We start from the raw sequence: 20,487 nt of genomic DNA on the forward strand, positions 1-20,487 counted from the left end.
ATACGTTCACCACCTGTAACTCGATCAAGACATCTAGCCAATATTGTCGCCGTTGATTTTTCTTTAGAATCGTCATCCATTCGACCAAGTACTCCAATTCAAATTTCCGATAATCCATTTTTTGAACCCGACCTCACAATTGAGAATCCGGAGGATATTCAGGGACAATTCAGAGATCCTGAACCACTAATCTTTCCACCGGAACCACCAATCATTCAAACAGAGATTGTCGAGGAACAAACCATTAAATCAGAATCCTCTAGTGATTCAGATTCAACAAATTCAATAATGGAGAATCTGGAACCTCTAAGTATGGAAGACCGAATGAGAGCTAAACGCACTGGTCAAGGTCACGCAATTACTCAACCTGACATTAATGCGCCAGATTATGAAATCAAAGGACAAATTCTACACATGGTAAATAATCAATGCCAATTTAGTGGTGCGCCGAAGGAAGATCCAAGCGAACATCTTCGTACCTTTAATAGGATCTGTACTCTATTTAAAATTAGAGAAGTGGAGGATGAACAGATATATCTCATGTTATTTTCCTGGGCTTTAAAGGGATAAGCCAAAGATTGGTTAGAATCGTTACTTGAAGGGGCGATTAATACATGGGATGTTTTAGTTGAAAAATTTCTTAAACAATTCTTTCCGGCATCTAAAGCCGTAAGACTTCAAGGAGAAATTGTTACGTTCACACAAAAGCCAAACGGAACTCTATATGAAGCGTGGACAAGATTTGGAAAGTTATTGAGAGGATGTCCGCAACATGGTTTAGACACTTATCAAATAGTACAAATATTCTACCAAGGATGCGACATCACTACAAGAAAAGACATCGATATAGCAGCTGGTGGTTCCATTATGAAGAAAACAGCAACTGAAGCTTACAAAATTATTGATAACACTGCTTCCCACTCACATGAGTGGCACCAAGAAAAAGATATCGTTAGATCATCTAAAGCAGCTAGAGCCGATTCTAGCCATGACTTTGATTTCATTTCCGCAAAGATAGATGCTGTCGAGAGATGAATGGAAAAGATGACTAAGGATATTCACTCAATACGAATTAGTTGTGAGCAGTGTGGAGGACCACATTTAACAAAAGATTGTCTCAGTATTGAACAAACAATGGAACAAAGAGAGAATGTTTTATACATTAACCAAAGGCCTGGAAATAATTATCAAAATAATTATCAACCGCCAAGACCAATCTACAATCAAAATCAGAATTATAATCGAAATGTTCCATACAACAACCAACAAGGTCCTAGCAATCAACAAGTATCCAACAATCCTTACAATCAGCAAAGACCTATTTTTCAAAACAAACAACCACAAACCGATGATAAAAAGCCAAATTTAGAAGATATGATGTCGAAGCTAGTTGAATCTCAAACACAGTTTTTCACATCTCAGAAACAAACCAATGAACAAAATGCTCAAGCATTTAGAAATCAACAAGCTTCTATTCAAAATCTGGAACAAGAAGTAAGTAACCTAGCACGGTTGATAGGTGAAAGAAAACCGGGGAGTCTACCTAGTGATACAAATGCTAACCCCCGGAATGAAACAGCTAAAGCTATTACCACAAGAAGTGGTATTACACTTAAACCACCTGAAATGCTTGTAATTTCTGATGATGCTATTCCTACTCCACAAGAACCAAAACCTGATCAAAATAAGGAAACAGAACCGGTAGTTGAAAAGGTTAATGAAAATAACACAGTTAAGGCAAAACCTTATGTTAAACCATACCAACCACCACTTCCTTACCCGAGTAAAATGAGAAAAGAGAGACTTGAAGCCGAGCAATCCAAATTCTTGGATATGTTTAAACAAATAAATGTCAATCTACCTTTCATTGATGTGATTTCAGGAATGCCTAGATATGCTAAATTCTTGAAAGATCTAATCACGAATAGAAAGAAAATGAAAGAACTCTCGGCTGTTACTATGAATGCTAATTGTTCTGCAGTGTTATTGAATAAGATACCAGAAAAATTATCTGATCCAGGAAGTTTCACAATTTCATGTTTTCTGGGTAGTCTTAGTTCAATAGAAGCATTGGCAGATTTAGGTGCTAGTATAAATCTAATGCCGTATTCACTATACGCTAAACTAGACCTTGGAGAATTGAAACCAACACGAATAAGCATACAACTAGCCGATCGATCAGTAAAATATCCTAGAGGGATAATGGAGAACATGCTAGTTAAAGTTGGTAAGTATAGAGGACGAGAGTGTTACCTTTTCAGTTGATAGAGTCATGTAACAACCGCAATCTGCAGATGATACATGTTATTATATTCAAACTATAGATTCACATGCAAAATTGTTAGAAGAATTTCTAGAATTACAAGGAACAAGGAACTGAACCAATTGATGAAACTGAAATGTTAGCTTCACTTATGGCTAATGGATATGAACCAACAACAGAAGAAATTCAAATGCTAAAAGAAGAAGACAGATATCGATATAAATCATTGATAGAAGAACCACCGACATTAGAGTTAAAGCCACTTCCAAACCATTTGGAATATGCTTATTTACATGGTGAATCTGAATTACCTGTAAAAATATCGTCTTCTCTTACTGAAAATATAAAATCTCAACTCATTTCTGTGCTAAAAGCTCATAAACCAGCTATTACATGGAAAAATCATGACATTAAAGGCATAAGTCCTTCGTATGGCACACATAAAATCCTTATGGAAGAAGATCATAAAACGTATGTGCAACGCCAACGAAGACTAAATCCTAATATGCAAGATGTTGTTAAAAAAGAAATTATTAAACTGCTTGATGCAGGTTTAATTTATCCAATCTCTGATAGTCCATGGGTAAGCCCAGTTCAATGCGTACCTAAGAAGGGTGGCATGACTGTCATCACAAATGAGAAAAATGAGCTTATTCTTACTAGGATTGTAACAGGATGGCGTGTTTGTATTGATTATAGAAAATTAAATGACGCCACCAGAAAAGATCACTTTCCCTTACCTTTCATTGATCAAATGTTGGAAAGATTAGCTGGAAACAGTTACTATTGATTTCTTGACGGTTTTTCTGGATACTTTCAAATTCTAATAGCACCCGAGGACCAAGAGAAAACCATGTTCACGTGCCCTTATGGTACTTTTGCTTACAAACGCATGCCATTTGGACTTTGCTACGCCCCTGCGACCTTTCAAAGGTGCATGATGGCAATTTTTCACGACATGATAGAAGAATGCATGGAAGTTTTCATGGATGACTTTTCAGTCTTCGGTGATACATTTGAATCATATCTAGTTAATCTTGAACGAATGCTAATTAGATGAGAACAATCAAATCTAGTTCTTAATTGGGAGAAATGCCATTTCATGGTTAAAGAAGGCATCGTTCTTGGTCATAAAATTTCAAAGGAAGGAATTGAAGTGGATAAAGCTAAAGTAGATGCAATTGCTAAACTTCCACATCCCACCAATGTTAGGGGAGTTAGGAGTTTTCTAGGGCATGCCGGTTTTTACCGATATTTCATAAAAGATTTTTCTAAAATTGCTACTCCTATGAATAAACTCCTAGAAAATGATGCACCATTCATCTTTTCAGATGAATGCATCAAATCTTTTAATATTCTTAAAGAAAAACTCACTAATGCGCCGATCATGATAACTCCAAATTGGAATCTACCGTTTGAACTAATGTGCGATGCAAGTGATTTTGCAATGGGAGCCGTTTTAGGAAAAAGGATTGAAAAACGATTTCAACCTATTTATTACGCTAGTAAGACGTTACAAGGAGCACAAACAAATTACACAACTACTGAAAAAGAACTCCTTGCTATTGTCTTTGCTTTTGACAAATTTCGTTCATATCTCGTTCTAGCTAAAACGGTGGTCTATACCGACCATTCTGCTCTTAGATATCTATTTTCGAAACAAGATGCCAAACCAAGATTAATCCGTTGGATCTTACTCTTACAAGAGTTCGATATTGAAATCCGAGATAAAAAGGGAGCAGAAAATCTCGCCGTTGATCATCTTTCTCGTCTTGAAAATCCTGAATTAGAAGTTCTCAATGAATCGGCCATACAAGATAACTTTCCTGATGAATATCTATTGAAGATAGATTATATTGAAATTCCATGGTTTGCAGACTATGCAAACTACTTAGTATGTGGATTCCTTGAAAAAGGGTTGTCGTACCAAAAATGAAAGAAATTCTTTAGTGATATAAAACACTATTTCTGGGAAGATCCACATTTGTTTAAAAGTTGTCCCGATGGAATAATACGCCGATGTATATTTGGGGATGAAGCCAGTCAAATCTTAAACCATTGTCACACAGGACCAACAGGAGGGCATTATGGGCCTCAACTCACAGCAAGAAAAGTTTACGATGCTGGATTCTATTGGCCTACAATTTTCAAAGACGCACACCTTCTTTGCAAATCCTGTGATGCATGTCAAAGGGCCGGAAAAATAAGTCAACGTGATGAAATGCCACAAAATGTCATTCAAGTATGTGAAGTATTTGACATTTGGGGTATTGACTTTATGGGTCCATTTCCAAAATCTCATAATAATCTCTACATTCTCATTGCCATTGATTATGTATCTAAATGGGCGGAAGCACAAGCTCTCCCAACTAACGATGTACGAGTTGTAGTCAACTTTTTAAAACGTCTTTTTGCTAGGTTTGGAACACCGAAATCTTTAATAAGTGATCGGGGTACTCATTTTTGTAATAATCAACTTGAGAAAGTTCTCAAAAGATATGGAGTAACTCATAAAATCTCAACCGCGTATCATCCACAAACAAGTGGACAAGTTGAAAATACCAACCGAGCTTTAAAACGTATTCTAGAGAAAACCGTAGGATCAAATCCGAAGGAATGGTCCATGAAATTGGAGGATGCACTCTAGGCTTTTAGAACAGCTTACAAAACTCCAATTGGAACCACACCTTTTAGACTCGTTTACGGAAAAGCATGTCATCTTCCAGTAGAAATTGAACATAAAGCATTTTGGGATTTGAAGACATGTAATCTTGATTTACATGAAGCTGGACGTCTACGGTTAAGTCAATTAAACGAATTAGAAGAATTAAGACATAAAGCATATGAAAATTCGTTAATCTATAAGGAAAGAACAAAGAAATGGCATGATTAAAGAATCAGAAGTTCAAAAGAATTTAAAGAAGGAGACAGAGTTCTTCTTTTCAATTCACGATTCAAGCTATTTCCTGGAAAATTGAAATCAAGATGGTCTGGACCATTCATAGTCAAAAGAGTTTTCCCGTACGGAATAGTAGAATTAATAAATTCAAATGGGATTGAATTTAAAGTTAATGGTCACAGAGTTAAACATTACATAGATAGTCCAATGGAAGTTGAAGATGAAGTTAATCACAATTTCGACACCACAGCTAACTAAGTGTGGGAAAGTTCGAATCTTTTTAGGATAATAGTTATTTCTGTTAGAGTTAGATATTCTGTTTTCATGTAGTTTTCGAGAATGGAATCCGAATGGTCTTTCCCTAGCAGACCCTAAAGAACTAGTCTTCTCCCCCCATTCTGAATTTTTATTTTTTTTAGGTTTTACGAGATGAAGAATTCCTTTGATCTGAACCATAGTCTATTGCTACACGCTATGATTACTAAACGTAATAATGACACCCTTCCGAGTGAATTGGTATCATTCATAAGAAGCAAAATGGACGGAGTAAGAAAAGAACTCAGAAAAGATCATCATAAGATACATTTTGGTAAAGGAAAATCAAAATCCGCAACAAAGAGAAGAGAACGACACCTTGAAAGATGTTATAAATGCGGAAAATGGTCACACGAAGGTAAATGTTCAAATAATCAAACATATTCAAATACCGAATTTGTTACTCTATGCAGAGAAGGACCATTCATATGTTTAGAAGAAAAGATATTGAAGAATCGAGGTTATTCGTACGTAGCTATGGAGAACCAAATCACACGACTCTCCTATGAGTCGGCTAAAGCAGATCTCTGAGAATTCTATCTCACAGGTAAGTATGTACAGTTTTTTTTTTTTTTATTGTTTTTAACCTTTTGATAATAAATGCTGAATCGTTCGCTATAAAGTATTAAATTGGTATTCAATAAAATTAGGTATGCGTAACCGAAATTATTGATATCATACAAAAATTTATTACATCACTGCGAAATTTACCGTTTATTCTTAAGGTATAAATATCTTTAATCAATCAAACCAAAATATTTCAAAAATTCGTCAGGAGTAGAAATAGGTAATATAGCCGAAATTACTTTACCGAAAAGAGGGGCGTATATTTTTGAATATATATGATTGATTAAAGTGGGATAAAAGACCTAAAAGATTTTTTTTTATTTTAACTTTTTACCTTGTTTTTAAAATTAATATATAAATATTAAATTAATATTGTAAACTTTTTAAATCAATATATTTAAGTTTGTAAATATTTGAAAAATTAATATTTTTAATATAAGTTTTTATGTATAAAAACAAAAATATAATATAAGTTTGCTGTGAATTTTTAATTTTATGCATTTTAAATTTAAGTTTGGTGTGAATTTAAAAACAAAAATTTGCTTTATTTCACTAAGTTAAAAATTTGATTTTTAAAATTCGTCGTAAGTTGAAAACTAGGTCGTTGAACCGAAATTGCTTTACCCAAGGGAGGGACGAAATTTTTTATTATCATTATTTTTAAATCTTATTGAATTAAAGTATGCCAAAAACATTAAAAAAACTCAAAAATCTTTGCTTTTAAAACAACGCTTAAAACGTGACAAATTTTTAAAATTTTGTCGAGGGACGGACTAGGACAACGATCCGAAACGCCCTCATCCTAAAAAGAAACAAAATTTTAATTTTTAATTAATTATATTTTTTATTAGTAAAGGTTTTTTAAATTAAAAAAAATAGCAGACCCCATGCGATCGCATGGGGTTTCCCCTTCAAATCCATGCGATCGAATGGAGAGAGAAATCTGGCCAGAAACAAATAGACAGACGAGTTCTGTCTTCAACACAAAACACACACACATACCCGAAAATTCTCACAAACACACTCAAAAAATTCGCATTTTTCACCAAAATTCATCAAATTTCTTGCTCTAATCAAGAAATTGTTCAGAAACTTTTCAAAGAAGGTAAAGATTACACCTCTAAACCTCTTTAAATTTGATTTTTAGTGTTATTGAGCTATAATTTACCTAATTTGATTTTGTTAATTTCTAGTGTAATATGAAATGTCCCGTTCTTATTGATTAAAAATGTTCCATATTAATTGATTTCGTTGCGAGGTTTTGACCTCTATATAAGACGTTTTTCAAAGACTGCATTCATTTTAAAACAAACCATAACCTTTATTTCATCAATAAAGGTTTAAAAGTTTTACGTAGATTATCAAATAATGATAATCTAAAATATCCTGTTTACACACGACCATTACATAATGGTTTACAATACAAATATGTTACAACAAAATAAGTTTCTTGAATGCAGTTTTTACACAATATCATACAAGCATGGACTCCAAATCTCGTCCTTATTTAAGTATGCGACAGCGGAAGCTCTTAATAATCACCTGAGAATAAACATGCTTTAAAACGTCAACAAAAATGTTGGTGAGTTATAGGTTTAACCTATATATATCAAATCATAATAATAGACCACAAGATTTCATATTTCAATACACATCCCATACATAGAGATAAAAATCATTCATATGGTGAACACCTGGTAACCGACATTAACAAGATGCATATATAAGAATATCCCCATCATTCCGGGACACCCTTCGGATATGATATAAATTTCGAAGTACTAAAGCATCCGGTACTTTGGATGGGGTTTGTTAAGCCCAATAGATCTATCTTTAGGATTCGCGTCAATTAGGGTGTCTGTTCCCTAATTCTTAGATTACCAGACTTAATAAAAAGGGGCATATTCGATTTTGATAATTCAACCATAGAATGTAGTTTCACGTACTTGTGTCTATTTTGTAAATCATTTATAAAACCTGCATGTATTCTCATCCCAAAAATATTAGATTTTAAAAGTGGGACTATAACTCACTTTCACAGATTTTTACTTCGTCGAGAAGTAAGACTTGGCCACTGTTGATTCACGAACCTATAACAATATATACATATATATTAAAGTATGTTCAAAATATATTTACAATACTTTTAATATATTTTGATGTTTTAAGTTTATTAAGTCAGCTGTCCTCGTTAGTAACCTACAACTAGTTGTCCACGGTTAGATGTACAGAAATAAATCAATAAATATTATCTTGAATCAATCCACGACCCAGTGTATACGTATCTCAGTATTGATCACAACTCAAACTATATATATTTTGGAATCAACCTCAACCCTGTATAGCTAACTCCAACATTCACATATAGAGTGTCTATGGTTGTTCCGAAATATATATAGATGTGTCGACATGATAGGTCGAAACATTGTATACGTGTCTATGGTATCTCAAGATTACATAATATACAATACAAGTTGATTAAGTTATGGTTGGAATAGATTTGTTACCAATTTTCACGTAGCTAAAATGAGAAAAATTATCCAATCTTGTTTTACCCATAACTTCTTCATTTTAAATCCGTTTTGAATGAATCAAATTGCTATGGTTTCATATTGAACTGTATTTTATGAATCTAAACAGAAAAAGTATAGGTTTATAGTCGGAAAAATAAGTTACAAGTCGTTTTTGTAAAGGTAGTCATTTCAGTCGAAAGAACGACGTCTAGATGACCATTTTAGAAAACATACTTCCACTTTGAGTTTAACCATAATTTTTGGATATAGTTTCATGTTCATAATAAAAATCATGTTCTCAGAATAACAACTTTTAAATCAGAGTTTATCATAGTTTTTAATTAACTAACCCAAAACAGCCCGCGGTGTTACTACGACGGCGTAAATCCGATTTTACGGTGTTTTTCGTGTTTCTAGGTTTTAAATCATTAAGTTAGCATATCATATAGATATAGAACATGTGTTTAGTTAATTTTAAAAGTCAAGTTAGAAGGATTAACTTTTGTTTGCGAACAAGTTTAGAATTAACTAAACTATGTTCTAGTGATTACGAGTTTAAACCTTCGAATAAGATAGTTTTATATATATGAATCGAATGATGTTATGAACATCATTACTACCTCAAGTTTAGTAGGTAAACCTACTGGAAGTGACAAGAAATGATCTAGCTTCAAAGGATCTTGGATGGCTTGAAAGTTCTTGAAGTAGGATCATGACACAAAAACAAGTTCAAGTAAGATTTTTGCTCGAATTAAGATAGTTTATAGTTATAGAAATTGAATCAAAGTTTGAATATGAATATTACCTTGAATAAGAAAGATAACCTACTGTATATAACAAAGGTTTCTTGATCTTAGATGATTACTTGGAATGGATTAGAAAGCTTGGAAGTAAATTAGTAAACTTGAAGGGATTTTTGAAGTATTCTTGAAGTGTTCTTCCTATGATGATTATAGCTTGATTCTTGAAGTGATTTTTGATGAAGATGATGATTAACTACTGGAAAAATACGTTCATAATAGTGTGGGTGTGTTGAGAGAGAATTAGAAAGAGATTTGGAAGTGAAATGGAGTGAATGATGAGTGTTAATTGGTGAGTGGTGAGTGGGGTTAAAAGGAGTTCTAGTTAGTTGACTAGCTCATGGTAGAAGTTAAAATTGATTAGTCATACATGACATAATCAAGAGTGGAATCCCATGCTAGTTCCTATTGGTATATACCCATAGTAAGTACGTTTTGAAGCTGTGTATAATACGGGTAAGAATACGACTAGAATTCTTGATGAAAGAAAAGAATGGGAAAGTAACTGTAACCATTTTCGTTAAGTATGAGTGTTTTGATATATGTCTTGAAGTCTTCCAAAAGTATTTTAATACATCTAAATACACTACATGTATATACATTTTAACGGAGTCGTTAAGTCATCGTTAGTCGTTACATGTAAGTGTTGTTTTGAAACCTTTAAGTTAACGATCTCAATTAATGTTGTTAACCCATTGTTTATTATATCTAATGAGATGTTAAATTATTATATTATCATGATATTATGATATATTAATATATCTTAATATGATATATATACATTTAAATGTCGTTACAACGATAATCGTTACATATATGTCTCGTTTCGAAATCCTTAAGTTAGTAGTCTTGTTTATATGTATATAACTCATTGTTAATATACTTATGGAGATACTTACTTATCATAATCTCATGTTAACCATATGTATACCCATATATATATCGTCAAGTCGTTTTTACAAGTTTTAACGTTCGTGAATCGCCGGTCAACTTGGGTGGTCAATTGTCTATATGAAACATATTTCAATTAATCAAGTCTTAACAAGTTTGATTGCTTAACATGTTGGAAACATTTAATCATGTAAACATCAATCTCAATTAATATATATAAACATGGAAAAGTTCGGGTCACTACAGTACCTACCCGTTAAATAAATTTCGTCCCGAAATTTTAAGCTGTTGAAGGTGTTGACGAATCTTCTGGAAATAGATGCGGGTATTTCTTCTTCATCTGATCTTCACGCTCCCAGGTGAACTCGGGTCCTCTACGAGCATTCCATCGAACCTTAACAATTGGTATCTTGTTTTGCTTAAGTCTTTTAACCTCACGATCCATTATTTCGACGGGTTCTTCGATGAATTGGAGTTTTTCGTTGATTTGGATTTCATCTAACAGAATAGTGAGATCTTCTTTAGCAAAACATTTCTTCAAATTCGAGACGTGGAAAGTGTTATGTACAGCCGCGAGTTGTTGAGGTAACTCAAGTCGGTAAGCTACTGGTCCGACACGATCAATAATCTTGAATGGTCCAATATACCTTGGATTTAATTTCCCTCGTTTACCAAATCGAACAACGCCTTTCCAAGGTGAAACTTTAAGCATGACCATCTCTCCAATTTCAAATTCTATATCTTTTCTTTTAATGTCAGCGTAGCTCTTTTGTCGACTTTGGGCGGTTTTCAACCGTTGTTGAATTTGGATGATCTTCTCGGTAGTTTCTTGTATAATCTCCGGACCCGTAATCTGTCTATCCCCCACCTCACTCCAACAAATCGGAGACCTGCACTTTCTACCATAAAGTGCTTCAAACGGCGCCATCTCAATGCTTGAATGGTAGCTGTTGTTGTAGGAAAATTCTGCTAACGGTAGATGTCGATCCCAACTGTTTCCGAAATCAATAACACATGCACGTAGCATGTCTTCAAGCGTTTGTATCGTCCTTTCGCTCTACCCATCAGTTTGTGGATGATAGGCAGTACTCATGTCTTGACGAGTTCCTAATGCTTGCTGTAATGTCTGCCAGAATCTTGAAATAAATCTGCCATCCCTATCAGAGATAATAGAGATTGGTATTCCATGTCTGGAGACGACTTCCTTCAAATACAGTCGTGCTAACTTCTCCATCTTGTCATCTTCTCTTATTGGTAGGAAGTGTGCTGATTTGGTGAGACGATCAACTATTACCCAAATAGTATCAAAACCACTTGCAGTCCTTGGCAATTTAGTGATGAAATCCATGGTAATGTTTTCCCATTTCCATTCCGGGATTTCGGGTTGTTGAAGTAGACCTGATGGTTTCTGATGCTCAGCTTTGACCTTAGAACACGTCAAACATTCTCCTACGTATTTAGCAACATCGGCTTTCATACCCGGCCACCAAAAATGTTTCTTGAGATCCTTGTACATCTTCCCCGTTCCAGGATGTATTGAGTATCTGGTTTTATGAGCTTCTCTAAGTACCATTTCTCTCATATCTCCAAATTTTGGTACCCAAATCCTTTCAGCCCTATACCGAGTTCCGTCTTCCCGAATATTAAGATGCTTCTCCGATCCTTTGGGTATTTCATCCTTTAAATTTCCCTCTTTTAAAACTCCTTGTTGCGCCTCCTTTATTTGAGTAGTAATGTTATTATGAATCATTATATTCATAGATTTTACTCGAATGGGTTCTCTGTCCTTCCTGCTCAAGGCATCGGCTACCACATTTGCCTTCCCCGGGTGGTAACGAATCTCAAAGTCGTAATCATTCAATAATTCAATCCACCTACGCTGCCTCATATTCAGTTGTTTCTGATTAAATATGTGTTGAAGACTTTTGTGGTCGGTATATATAATACTTTTGACCCCATATAAGTAGTGCCTCCAAGTCTTTAATGCAAAAACAACCGCGCCTAATTCCAAATCATGCGTCGTATAATTTTGTTCGTGAATCTTCAATTGTCTAGACGCATAAGCAATCACCTTCGTTCGTTGCATTAATACACAACCGAGACCTTGCTTTGATGCATCACAATAAATCACAAAATCATCATTCCCTTCAGGCAATGACAATATAGGTGCCGTAGTTAGCTTTTTCTTCAATAACTGAAACGCTTTCTCTTGTTCATCATTCCATTCAAATTTCTTCCCTTTATGCGTTAATGCAGTCAAGGGTTTTGCTATTCTGGAAAAGTCTTGGATGAACCTTCTGTAGTAACCAGCTAGTCCTAAAAACTGGCGTATGTGTTTCGGAGTTTTCGGGGTTTCCCACTTTTCAACAGTTTCTATCTTTGCCGGATCCACCTTAATACCTTCTTTGTTCACTATGTGACCGAGGAATTGAACTTCTTCCAACCAAAATGCACACTTTGAAAACTTAGCGTACAATTCTTCCTTCCTCAATACTTCTAACACCTTTCTCAAATGTTCACCGTGTTCTTGGTCATTCTTTGAGTAAATAAGTATGTCATCAATGAAAACAATGACAAACTTGTCAAGGTATGGTCCACACACTCGGTTCATAAGGTCCATGAACACAGCTGGTGCATTAGTTAAACCAAACGGCATGACCATAAACTCGTAATGACCGTAACGTGTTCTGAAAGCAGTCTTTGGAATATCATCTTCTTTCACCCGCATTTGATGATACCCGGAACGTAAGTCAATCTTTGAATAAACAGACGAGCCTTGTAGTTGATCAAATAAGTCGTCGATTCTCGGTAGTGGGTAGCGGTTCTTGATGGTAAGTTTGTTCAACTCTCGGTAGTCGATACACAACCTGAATGTACCATCTTACTTCTTAACAAACAAAACAGGAGCTCCCCACGGTGATGTGCTTGGTCGAATGAAACCACGCTCTAAAAGTTCTTGTAATTGGCTTTGCAGTTCTTTCATCTCGCTGGGTGCGAGTCTGTAAGGAGCACGAGCTATTGGTGCAGCTCCTGGTACAAGATCTATTTGAAATTCAACGGATCGCTGTGGGGGTAATCCCGGTAATTCTTTCGGAAATACATCGGGAAATTCTTTTGCAATGGGAACATCATTGATGCTCTTTTCTTCAGTTTGTACTTTCTCGACGTGTGCTAGAACAGCATAGCAACCTTTTCTTATTAGTTTTTGTGCCTTCAAATTACTAATAAGATGTAGCTTCGTGTTGCCCTTTTCTCCGTACACCATTAAGGGTTTTCCTTTTTCTCGTATAATGCGAATTGCATTTTTGTAACAAACGATCTCCGCTTTCACTTCTTTCAACCAGTCCATACCGATTATCACATCAAAACTCCCTAACTCTACTGGTATCAAATCAATCTTAAATGTTTCGCTAACCAGTTTAATTTCTCGATTCCGACATATATTATCTGCTGAAATTAATTTACCATTTGCTAATTCGAGTAAAAATTTACTATCCAAAGGCGTCAATGGACAACTTAATTTAGCACAAAAATCTCTACTCATATAGCTTCTATCCGCACCCGAATCAAATAAAACGTAAGCAGATTTATTGTCAATAAGAAACGTACCCGTAACAAGCTCCGGGTCTTCCTGTGCCTCTGCCGCATTAATATTGAAAACTCTTCCACGGCCTTGTCCATTCGTGTTCTCCTGGTTCGGGCAATTTCTAATAATGTGGCCCGGTTTTCCACATTTATAACAAACTACATTGGCATAACTTGCTCCGACACTACTTGCTCCACCATTACTCGTTCCGACACCATTTGTTCCTTTCGTTCTATTAACCCCTGGTCCGTAGACCTCACACTTCGCCGCGCTATGACCATTTATTTTACACTTGTTGCAAAATTTGGTGCAGAACCCCGAGTGATTCTTTTCACACCTTTGGCATAGCTGCTTCTGATTGTTGTTGTTGTTGCGGTTATTATTGTTGTTAAGATGATTGTTGTGGTTGCTGTTGTTGTGGTTGCTGTTGTTGTTGTTGTTGTTGTTGTTGGGCCGTTTGTTGTAGTTGCGATTGATGTTGCGATTGTTAGGATAGTTGTTGCGATTATTGTTATAATTGCTGTTGTTATTGTATTGGTGATTCTTATCACCGTTTTCCTCCCACTTTCTTTTGACTTGCTTCACATTGGCCTCTTCAGCAGTCTGTTCTTTAATTCTTTCTTCAATCTGGTTTACTAGTTTGTGAGCCATTCTACATGCCTGTTGTATGGAGGCGGGCTCGTGTGAACTTATATCTTCTTGGATTCTTTCTGGTAATCCTTTCACAAACGCGTCGATCTTCTCTTCCTCATCTTCGAATGCTCCCGGACACAATAGGCACAATTCTGTGAATCGTCTTTCATACGTGGTAATATCAAATCCTTGGGTTCGTAACCCTCTAAGTTCTGTCTTGAGCTTATTGACCTCGGTTCTGGGACGGTACTTCTCGTTCATCAAGTGCTTGAATGCTGACCACGGTAGTGCGTACGCATCATCTTGTCCCACTTGCTCTAGATAGGTATTCCACCATGTTAACGCAGAACCTGTAAAGGTATGCGTAGCGTACTTCACTTTGTCCTCTTCAGTACACTTACTTATGGCAAACACCGATTCGACCTTCTCGGTCCACCGTTTCAATCCGATCGGTCCTTCGGTTCCATCAAATTCCAAAGGTTTGCAGGCAGTGAATTCTTTGTAGGTGCATCCTACACGATTTCCTGTACTGCCAGATCCAAGGTTATTGTTGGTATATAGCGCAGCCTGTACTGCAGCTATGTTTGAAGCTAGAAAAGTACGGAATTCCTCTTCATTCATATTCACAGTGTGTCGAGTAGTCGGTGCCATTTCCTTCAAAATAGTTAAATGGAACAAGTTAATCATACAGAATATTAAGAGTAGTTAATAGTATTTCGTAGCATAATATGAACTCATTTATAAAAGCTTTTTCTTCATATTAGCGTTTTATAAGTTTAAATTCGGGTAGTACCTACCCGTTAAGTTCATACTTAGTAACTAATATACAATTCAACTACTACAATTCTATATGAAAAACTGATTATAATAATATTTCGCGTTCAAACTTTTATACAATATTTTACAAACTTACAATACCGCTTATTTTACATAAATCATGAAATATAGCACACAATAACTTTGATACAAGATAGTTGTGAAGACAATTCTAGCTAGTACACAAGTCGTTCAGCAAAGGCAATAAAGACACGTAATTCATACGTCCAGAAACAAGTCATGCATTCTGGTTTTACTAGGACTACTTCCCATCCTTGGTCTTGTGCAACATAACCGTTATGGCCGTTGATAAGACAGCGTGTTGTAACGTCATCAAAGGGACGAGGGTTACGTAATGACCAACAGTCTCGTAATAACCTAAAAACCTCATTTCTTACCCCAATTACCGACTCCGTCACTTGAGGGAATGTTTTGTTTAATAGTTGTAGCCCGATGTTCTTGTTCTCACTTTGGTGAGAAGCGAACATTACTAACCCGTAAGCATAACATGCTTCTTTATGTTGCATGTTAGCGGCTTTTTCTAAATCACGAAGTCCTATATTTGGATATACTGAGTCAAAATAATTTCTTAACCCGTTGCGTAAAATAGCATTTGGGTTCCCCGCAATATATGCGTCAAAGTAAACACATCGTAACTTATGGATTTCCCAATGTGATATCCCCCATCTTCCGAACGAAAGCCTTTTATAAACCAAATCATTCTTGGAACGTTCTTCGAATGTCTTACAAACTGATCTCGCCTTAAATAGTTGTGCCGAGGAATTCTGACCGACTCTAGACAAGATTTCATCAATCATGTCTCCGGGTAGGTCTCTTAAAATATTGGGTTGTCTATCCATTTTGTGTTTTTATACTGTAAAATAGACAAGAGTTAGATTCATAAAAAAATACTTATTAATACAAGCAATTTTTACATATATCATAAAGCATAAGCACACTATATTACATATATTACACCACACGAATACAACTATCTTATTCCGACTCGCTTGTTTCTTCTTCTTTGGTTTTGGTTCGTTTTCCCAAGTTTCTAGGGATATATGATGTTCCCCTAATACGAGCCGTTATTTTCCACATTGGTTTAGAAAAACCTGGTGGTTTAGAGGTTCCCGGGTCATTGTTACAACTTAAGGACTTCGGGGGTTGACGATACATATAAAGTTCATCGGGGTTGGAATTAGATTTCTCTATTTTTATGCCCTTTCCCTTATTATTTTCTTTTGCCTTTTTAAATTCAGTTGGGGTAATTTCTATAACATTATCGGAATTCTCGTCGGAATCCGATTCATCGGAGAATTGGTAATCCTCCCAATATTTTGCTTCCTTAGCGGAAACACCATTGACCATAATTAACCTTGGTCGGTTGGTTGAGGATTTTCTTTTACTTAACCGTTTTATTATTTCCCCCACCGGTTCTATTTCTTCATCCGGTTCCGATTCTTCTTCCGATTCCGATTCTTCTTCTGGTTCCGACTCTTCTTCCGGTTCCTCTTCGGGAACTTGTGAATCAGTCCACGAATCATTCCAATTTACATTTGACTCTTCATTATTATTAGGTGAGTCAATGAGACTTGTTCTAGAGGTAGACATCTATCACATAATATCAAACGCGTTAAGAGATTAATATATCACATAATATTCACGTGTTAAAAATATATAGTTTCCAACAAAATTTGTTAAGCAATCATTTTTCAAGTAAACACGGTCGAAGTCCAGACTCACTAATGCATCCTAACAAACTACATAAGACACACTAATGCAAAATTCTGGTTCTCTAAGACCAACGCTCTGATACCAACTGAAATGTCCCGTTCTTATTGATTAAAAACGTTCCATATTAATTGATTTCGTTGCGAGGTTTTGACCTCTATATAAGACGTTTTTCAAAGACTGCATTCATTTTAAAACAAACCATAACCTTTATTTCATCAATAAAGGTTTAAAAGTTTTACGTAGATTATCAAATAATGATAATCTAAAATATCCTGTTTACACACGACCATTACATAATGGTTTACAATACAAATATGTTACAACAAAATAAGTTTCTTGAATGCAGTTTTTACACAATATCATACAAGCATGGACTCCAAATCTCGTCCTTATTTAAGTATGCGACAGCGGAAGCTCTTAATAATCACCTGAGAATAAACATGCTTTAAAACGTCAACAAAAATGTTGGTGAGTTATAGGTTTAACCTATATATATCAAATCATAATAATAGACCACAAGATTTCATATTTCAATACACATCCCATACATAGAGATAAAAATCATTCATATGGTGAACACCTGGTAACCGACATTAACAAGATGCATATATAAGAATATCCCCATCATTCTGGGACACCCTTCGGATATGATATAAATTTCGAAGTACTAAAGCATCCGGTACTTTGGATGGGGTTTGTTAAGCCCAATAGATCTATCTTTAGGATTCGCGTCAATTAGGGTGTCTGTTCCCTAATTCTTAGATTATCAGACTTAATAAAAAGGGGCATATTCGATTTTGATAATTCAACCATAGAATGTAGTTTCACGTACTTGTGTCTATTTTGTAAATCATTTATAAAACCTGCATGTATTCTCATCCCAAAAATATTAGATTTTAAAAGTGGGACTATAACTCACTTTCACAGATTTTTACTTCGTCGAGAAGTAAGACTTGGCCACTGTTGATTCACGAACCTATAACAATATATACATATATATTAAAGTATGTTCAAAATATATTTACAATACTTTTAATATATTTTGATGTTTTAAGTTTATTAAGTCAGCTGTCCTCGTTAGTAACCTACAACTAGTTGTCCACAGTTAGATGTACAGAAATAAATCAATAAATATTATCTTGAATCAATCCACGACCCAGTGTATACGTATCTCAGTATTGATCACAACTCAAACTATATATATTTTGGAATCAACCTCAACCCTGTATAGCTAACTCCAACATTCACATATAGAGTGTCTATGGTTGTTCCGAAATATATATAGATGTGTCGACATGATAGGTCGAAACATTGTATACGTGTCTATGGTATCTCAAGATTACATAATATACAATACAAGTTGATTAAGTTATGGTTGGAATAGATTTGTTACCAATTTTCACGTAGCTAAAATGAGAAAAATTATCCAATCTTGTTTTACCCATAACTTCTTCATTTTAAATCCGTTTTGAATGAATCAAATTGCTATGGTTTCATATTGAACTGTATTTTATGAATCTAAACAGAAAAAGTATAGGTTTATAGTCGGAAAAATAAGTTACAAGTCATTTTTGTAAAGGTAGTCATTTCAGTCGAAAGAACGACGTCTAGATGACCATTTTAGAAAACATACTTCCACTTTGAGTTTAACCATAATTTTTGGATATAGTTTCATGTTCATAATAAAAATCATGTTCTCAGAATAACAACTTTTAAATCAGAGTTTATCATAGTTTTTAATTAACTAACCCAAAACAGCCCGCGGTGTTACTACGACGGCGTAAATCCGATTTTACGGTGTTTTTCGTGTTTCTAGGTTTTAAATCATTAAGTTAGCATATCATATAGATATAGAACATGTGTTTAGTTAATTTTAAAAGTCAAGTTAGAAGGATTAACTTTTGTTTGCGAACAAGTTTAGAATTAACTAAACTATGTTCTAGTGATTACGAGTTTAAACCTTCGAATAAGATAGTTTTATATATATGAATCGAATGATGTTATGAACATCATTACTACCTCAAGTTTAGTAGGTAAACCTACTGGAAGTGACAAGAAATGATCTAGCTTCAAAGGATCTTGGATGGCTTGAAAGTTCTTGAAGTAGGATCATGACACAAAAACAAGTTCAAGTAAGATTTTTGCTCGAATTAAGATAGTTTATAGTTATAGAAATTGAATCAAAGTTTGAATATGAATATTACCTTGAATAAGAAAGATAACCTACTGTATATAACAAAGGTTTCTTGATCTTAGATGATTACTTGGAATGGATTAGAAAGCTTGGAAGTAAATTAGTAAACTTGAAGGGATTTTTGAAGTATTCTTGAAGTGTTCTTCCTATGATGATTATAGCTTGATTCTTGAAGTGATTTTTGATGAAGATGATGATTAACTACTGGAAAAATACGTTCATAATAGTGTGGGTGTGTTGAGAGAGAATTAGAAAGAGATTTGGAAGTGAAATGGAGTGAATGATGAGTGTTAATTGGTGAGTGGTGAGTGGGGTTAAAAGGAGTTCTAGTTAGTTGACTAGCTCATGGTAGAAGTTAAAATTGATTAGTCATACATGACATAATCAAGAGTGGAATCCCATGCTAGTTCCTATTGGTATATACCCATAGTAAGTACGTTTTGAAGCTGTGTATAATACGGGTAAGAATACGACTAGAATTCTTGATGAAAGAAAAGAATGGGAAAGTAACTGTAACCATTTTCGTTAAGTATGAGTGTTTTGATATATGTCTTGAAGTCTTCCAAAAGTATTTTAATACATCTAAATACACTACATGTATATACATTTTAACGGAGTCGTTAAGTCATCGTTAGTCGTTACATGTAAGTGTTGTTTTGAAACCTTTAAGTTAACGATCTCAATTAATGTTGTTAACCCATTGTTTATTATATCTAATGAGATGTTAAATTATTATATTATCATGATATTATGATATATTAATATATCTTAATATGATATATATACATTTAAATGTCGTTACAACGATAATCGTTACATATATGTCTCGTTTCGAAATCCTTAAGTTAGTAGTCTTGTTTATATGTATATAACTCATTGTTAATATACTTATGGAGATACTTACTTATCATAATCTCATGTTAACCATATGTATACCCATATATATATCGTCAAGTCGTTTTTACAAGTTTTAACGTTCGTGAATCGCCGGTCAACTTGGGTGGTCAATTGTCTATATGAAACATATTTCAATTAATCAAGTCTTAACAAGTTTGATTGCTTAACATGTTGGAAACATTTAATCATGTAAACATCAATCTCAATTAATATATATAAACATGGAAAAGTTCGGGTCACTACATAATAGAGTTAAATTGTTAGTATATTATGCATGTATAACCTAGATTGATGCTATTTAACATGATTTGAAGCCAAAAACTTTAAAATTTTTAGGAATCTAGGGTTTGTGTTCTTGAGCAATTTGGGGCTTTTTGAT

The sequence above is a fragment of the Rutidosis leptorrhynchoides genome, chromosome 8, assembly GCF_046630445.1.
Source record: "Rutidosis leptorrhynchoides isolate AG116_Rl617_1_P2 chromosome 8, CSIRO_AGI_Rlap_v1, whole genome shotgun sequence".
NCBI classification, from domain to species: Eukaryota; Viridiplantae; Streptophyta; class Magnoliopsida; order Asterales; family Asteraceae; genus Rutidosis; species Rutidosis leptorrhynchoides.